The following is a 6,939-nucleotide window of genomic DNA, read 5'->3' on the forward strand; positions in this document are numbered from 1 at the left end:
CCTCGGGTTAAGGACTTTGCTTCAGGATGAGAACAGAAATTTTGAACGCAGTTCACCAGATTACGAGTCTACCACTCTTAGCCACTATACCACACTGGCTCAGAATTAGGCTCAGAATTTCTTTTGGATGTATTTTCTGTTTGTTTGTTTTTAAATTAAAGGTGTGTGGGAATTATGGAAAGCCCAATTCTAGTTTGAGTGGAGGAAGTGTTACCCATGATTACTGACTAGCCAATTTTAAAAGAAAGAATTTGGCCATGTGATCTCCAGAGAACTAGAATAAATGTAAGTATTGCAGGCCTAAAGGTACGTCCAGACAGCTCTAATTGCAAATGGCAAAGTATTGTTTCAAGCGCTCCCAGTCTCCTCAGCTCAGTTCAGATCCTACAGCTGCCTTTGCCTGTGTTCCTTCCTGCCAGCCCACCAAACTGACGGGGCCCAGTGCTATGCCTTTGGTTCTCACTGCTGGTTTGCAGGGGTGATTGCAAGGGCATCCCACATCCACCACATTCCTGCTGGTTTCTTCTTCCAGTGGGAAACCAATGTCTGGACCGATTGTCTGCTTGGAATCATTCCTCTGTAGTACCAAGGAAAGTACGGAAGTTAAAAGGAATGGGAAATTGGAACTAAATGCAAGACCACAAACACAAAGATCAGCTATGATGTCATTAGATGCTGTTGGAACTACTATCAAAGAGGGCCGGGATAGCTCAGTCAGCAGAGCGTGAGATTCTTAATCTCAGGGTTGTGGGTTCAAGTCCCATGTTGGGCAGAAGATTCTTGCATTGCAGGGGGTTGGACTAGATGACCCTGATGGTCTCTTCCAACTCTATTCCAGAGCATAATTATCTCCTTGACCTTTGTTGTTTAGTCGTTTAGTCGTGTCCGACTCTTCGTGACCCCATGGACCAGAGCACGCCAGGCACTTCTGTCTTCCACTGCCTCCCGCAGCTTGGTCAAACTAATGCTGGCAGCTTCGAGAACACTGTCCAACCATCTCGTCCTCTGTCATCCGCTTCTCCTTGTGCCCTCCGTCTTTCCCAACATCAGGGTCTTTTCCAGGGAGTCTTCTCTTCTCATGAGGTGGCCAAAGTATTGGAGCCTCAGCTTCTCGATCTGTCCTTCCAGTGAGCACTCAGGGCTGATTTCCTTCAGAATGGAGAGGTTTGATCTTCTTGCAGTCCATGGGACTCTCAAGAATCTCCTCCAGCACCATTAATTCTTCGGCGATCAGCCTTCTTGATGGTCCAGCTCTCACTTCCATATATCACTACTGGGAAAACCATAGCTTTAACTATATGGACCTTTGTTGGTAAGGTGAGGTACAGAGAACAATTCATGAGAATCTAGGCCATTGTTGTTGTTGTTGTTGTTGTTGTTGTTATTATTAATCAAATTTCTATACTGCTCTTCACCCATAGATTACAGCGCAGTTTACAACATAAACCCACACAAATACCACCACAACAAACAAAAACAATACTCCCCACCAACACATAAAGGCCATAGATTGTTTAATTGGCCAAAGGCCTGGGATAAGAGGAATATTTTTGCCTGGCGCCTAAATATAGGTAACTAAGACGGCAGATGAGCTTGACATTACTTTTTTCAGATACAGAACAGCTGATTCATATGTCTTTTGAGCTACATTCTAAGGGATTTCTTTGTGGTGGCCCCAAGGTTGTAGAACGCTCTCCCTTCCAAGGCGTGTCTTGTGTTATCACTGTATGCTTTTCAATCATGGGTCAAAATGTACCTCTTTGCGCAGGCCTTTGGCTGAGTGGGTTCCCTCTTAATGCATTGCTCTTCTGTTTTGTCAACTTCATTATTGGTTTAATTTTGTGGTTTAACAGTACAATTTTATTTACATTTATTTACATACAGAATTTACATTTGTTTTAACTGTGATATTTTGTAACACATCCTGGGATCATTTGCTGAAGGGCAGGTTATTACTACGAGTACATAAGTAACAAGGAAAGGTGCAGGGACTGATTTTCGATGTGCAAATATGTCTATTTAATTGAGTTTTATTATGCAGCTAATTCAAATGTATATTCAGAAGGAAACATAGTTCTTTTTAGGTGTGTGGTAAGAATTTACTTCTACACTACTTGTTCTTACCCAGGTGAAGGAACACCTTTAATTAAAACACAGAACCAAGAGAATAACGACAATCTCAGCATGCTTCTACAAGATGTAACATTGCTAATCTAACAAAATGAGTATCTTTGATGTCCTGGCCTCTGTTGAAGGTCACAATCAATGAGCTGGTGTAGTAGATGATTAATGTTGCTGTAATAGTAACAAGCAGCATATTCAATGTTTTCTCCTGTCCGTAGGTTTGATGCATCTGCTAGGGATCCTCAAAACTATTTCATTTCTTTGTTGAGAATTTCGTAGCGGTCAGCAGCTATTTGTTATGTAGCAACCTTGATTACTCCTTTGTTTTCATTTAATTCTCTTTCTGTTCAACACAACACAAGCACATTAACACACACTATTACAATGTCTCAATAAAAGAGCCTTTCTTTTAAGCAGCTAAATAAAGGACAGGACTGTAACTCATCGGTTAGGCAAGAGTGTTAAAGTCAACAAGATCTTTATTGTTTTGGTCATGAAACCATGCTCTTTACTTAAATCTGAGTTTGCCAAGTTTAAGCATCCTTTAGGTTGGTCGGTTTGATTGGATGGCTCCCGAGGCAACAGGAGACAAGAAGATGATGTTTTAAACGAGAGACGAAAGGAAAATGTGTCAAAATTGCACAGTTAGGATTTTGATATCAGGGTTTGATGTCTGAATTTGGCATTGAAATTTAATATCAGAACGGGTAACAGCAGGCAGGTCCAGCCAAGCTGTTTAATGGAGTGGGGGAAGCCTCTCACCTCTGGGTCAAGCTGTGGTGGGATAAGTGGGGGTTGAAGTGTAAAGGGAGGCTGGTCAGGTGTGGAGGAAGGGCTAAGGGCTAAGTGGGATTGGTCAATGCAGCAAGGAGGGTCAGCAGCCCCTACTCTTAAGAGAAATATAAAATGTACTAAATTCTTTTGCAAGTCGTCTGTCAGATACTGTTCAATTTGACCTGCTACCTGTCATATATTTTCATACTGCTGTCCATTATTCATGCTTTAATTTGAGCTCTCAGTTGTGTCCCTAGGATACTGTACCCTTTTAGCCATCTTGTTTCTGTTGAAAGCCGCTCAGAGTGGCTGGGGAAACCTAGCCAGGTGGGCAGGGTATAAATAATAAATAAATAAATTATTATTATTATTATTATTATTATTATTATTATTCCTTCAACTGGCATGTCTTCACAGCCCATAGATCTGATTTTCTGATGGAGGCAAATTCCCAGAGGCCTCAGCCCTTCGCAAAGTGCACCAACCAGCCTTCACAAATATGTATAAATGTCAGGAAATTGACAAAATAAAAACCATTCAATTAAACTAACTGAAATAACTTGTTCGAATGATGTTGGTGGTGAGAGGCTAGATATTGTCCTCATTGGTGGAGCCAGAAAAGCAGCAACTTTGACGCTCAGTAAAGGTGTAAAAACTTTTCCCACAAAGCAAGATGTTACTGATTTGATTTTTTTTACATCTTCATTCTTTTTTCATTAATAATTTGTTCAGGGGAATTTGGGAAATGATAAATTTATTGAATCAATTCTAGATAGAAGATGGGGAAAGGTACGTTTGTTTGTGTGTGTTATTTTTCCTGTCTTGGTTGTCAGGTTAAGTTGGTTCTCAGAGGAGAGACACTGAAAAATAACCTGAAAATGGGAGGATCGTGTTGAACATAACTTCCTTCCTTCCTGGAGTGAGTTATCTGAATGTTATGGCTGCTGGCACTTTTGACTGTTTTTTAAACTCTCAGGACAATAAAACATCTTATCATTCCGGAGCCTGGGAAGAAGCTGAAGGACACATCTTATTTTGATGAATCACCATAAAAAAAGATTGGCAGTGTGGAAGAACTATTAATAATGGCCCTTTGCTAGATGAAGGCCAACTTTTTCTTGCAATGTCTGGGCGCTTAGTGACAGAGCTGTTTGTGTTAAGAGTCCAGATTGAAAATTTTCACTCTTAGATTGCTAGGCCTGGCGCTTTCCCCCAGTGCAGTCTGGAAAGCTAGAAGGCATATTAGCACTCAGTACACATCCCACATACACAGATAGAACGCAGCCAATCTGCTTTGCCAAGAGCTCCTTTCAACATATGAAATTTGAGAATTAATTTTACTGATCTTGACAGATTCCACAGCTGCCCCATCCGCACATGAAGGGAGTGGGTGGCCTATCATGACAGCTGGGTGCTGTAGGTATCTTTCTGCCAAGGAGCTCAAGGTGGTGTACGTGGTTCCCCTCGTCTCATTTAATCTCCACAACAACCCTGTTAGGTAGGTTAGGCTGAGAGAAGACAGTGACTTGCCCAATGTCACCCAGTGAGCTTTATGGCCGGGTGCAGATTTGAACCCAGCTCCTAGTCGGACGCTTTAATCACTACACCACCCTGGCTCTTGATGTGGGCAGACTTGCTGCTTGGATGCAGGCATCTAGAAGTATGGTAGGAAATCCCAGAACCAGGCTCAACTAAATGTAGTTCAGAAACTGGAACGCTTACATTTTATCTTGATCCCCTTGGAGGATCATGTCAGGATTTTTTTTATATGTTAGCCTCGTTGGGCTGTTGTCACTGCGTGAAGCGCAGAGGATTTTTTATGATTCTTAATCTCTTTTAGCTAGCATGCCAGAGAGAATCAGGAACTGCTCCACTTGTACATTCCAACGCACAAGGTGATATGCTAATTAGGATTTTATGAGTGCCAGACTGACGTCACCAATAGGCTGAATGAAAAGAACAGCCGAGGCTAAAGCACTGAAGTGCTTTTCTGCTCTTGAGCTAGTATTGATGCAACCTTGTTCTGTTGTTGCTGGTTTCGAGGGGAGAGGGAGGGAAACATTTTAATTTTCTGTATGACTGCTTTTGTTCGCTGTAGAATTAAATTATTACCCTGGTGCATTACTCTGAGAATTGAGTTCTTTGGGGAGGCAGAGGAGCAGCAAGGAACCTTGAGCGCTTATTTGACAGCATCACAAGTTTAAAATCTACAAAGCTATCACACTGTGGGTTTTAGAGGAAGGACTATTCCCAGTCAATGGCCTGATGTGACCCATTAAGGCTTTGGGCAAATTGTCATAGAGATCTGCAGAGCTGCGTGGCAAAAAAACAGGGTGATCAATTTAACTTTTGTTCAGCAGTGGGGCTGGTTTGGAAGCACTTTTGCTGCATTAAGTACAAATGGTTTCCCCCCTTTTTTCAGGGTCAAATTCTAAATAATAATAATATTTACAAGTTTGTAGGAAGAGCCATCTGTGAACAGTGCTGATTGGCTAGTGCCTATATTATCACCAGCCCAGTTGCACAAGCTAATTCCAAGAGCAGCTATGCAGCTTTTAAAAAATGTTACCAGCTTTTTAAAAAACAAGACACATGATAAATGTACAAATTGATATATGTATATGTGGCACCTTTAAAAAAATAAAAGGGTGAACAGCCTACCCGATGCTTGATGGGGAGAAGAAAGACTGATGTCTGACTGATGTTTTAATTTGATTAAATCTCTGTCTGCCATGCTGGACCACAGCCAGACTTCAGGGGGCCCTTAGAATGAGGGTGCTGATGGGCCCCCACTGCCCAACACCCTGTCATATAGTCACACATTTTCTTACCACCTTTCGCACTGAGACCCTAGACAACGTTATCATGGTGGGTGGGTGGTGGTGCCTTTTGAAAGGAAGTTAGTCTTGGTTCCCATCTGCAATGGCTGCCCTCCAAAATAAGTCACCCAGGCCCAGGCCAAGAGAGCTGAGGTATGACATTTCGGGGAAATGAAAATGGTGGGAAGCTGCTGTGGATGGGAGGCATGTTTGGTTGCCATTCAGAAGCTGTCATTGCTTCGCACTCACCACTCAAACTGTCAGCTGGAGGCTCAGCAAGGAGGGTAGCCAGGGGCAGCCTAGCTGGGAACCACAGCCAGTGCCTGATCTCAGAGGCAGTTTTAGGGTAGCGTTGCAATAGCTGTTTATATTTGAGAGTCCCCATTTTGGTTTCCATTTGGCATTGGTTTACTTTCTACACTGGTTTCCTAATGTAAACAGTTTAAGCTGATTTCAATACTTCATTAATATGTTGCTGTAATAATTCATAATAAATAAAGTGTGGGAGATGGGTTTGAAATTGCCACAGTGTGGAGATGCCCCACGACAGACAGACCATGTTTCATTCTGATGGAAGAACATCACTTGGCAACCGTAGCAGGACTGTGATGCGGACACATACCCTGTAAGTCATACATCCCACTTTTTCTGAGCATGGCAGCCATTTTGGGCAGTATGACATCATGCAATTTTGCCCCGAGATCTTGCCCCAGATAAGGCACTTTTTTTGAGGCCATGATCTCACACGGCCCAAAATGCGTTTTTGGACGCCATGAGATCGCTGCCCTGAAAAAGTGTGTCTTTTGGGTTCCATGATCTTGTGCGGGTCACATGACTCGTGTGGGAACACGGATAGGAAGACATTCATCTTGGTTTGGGGACTCAGCATGTTGGAGGGTGTGGGACGGATCTTAAGAGAGAAGAGATTTGGCTTCTATTAGCAGGAGGTGTGATGGGGCTGCAGCATCCCTTCCGTCCTGACAGCTGAGTCGCTACTACTTACTGGGAGGGAGATGGGGAAGGGCAAGACTGTGTACCCCACCAACCTCCGCTCTCTCCTGAGCAGCAGCAACACCCCTGTCAATAGGTCAGGTGAGTGTTGCTGTGCCTCTATGCTATCTGCTACTGCTGACGTCTGTTCCCTATTCTGCTCTGTGACTGCTGCTGTGATCGTGGTTAAATTGGTTCTCTGTCCCTCAGCTACAGACATAATTGCTCCACG

Source organism: Podarcis liolepis (assembly GCF_965112155.1).
Source record: "Podarcis liolepis genome assembly, chromosome: 3".
NCBI classification, from domain to species: domain Eukaryota; kingdom Metazoa; phylum Chordata; class Lepidosauria; order Squamata; family Lacertidae; genus Podarcis; species Podarcis liolepis.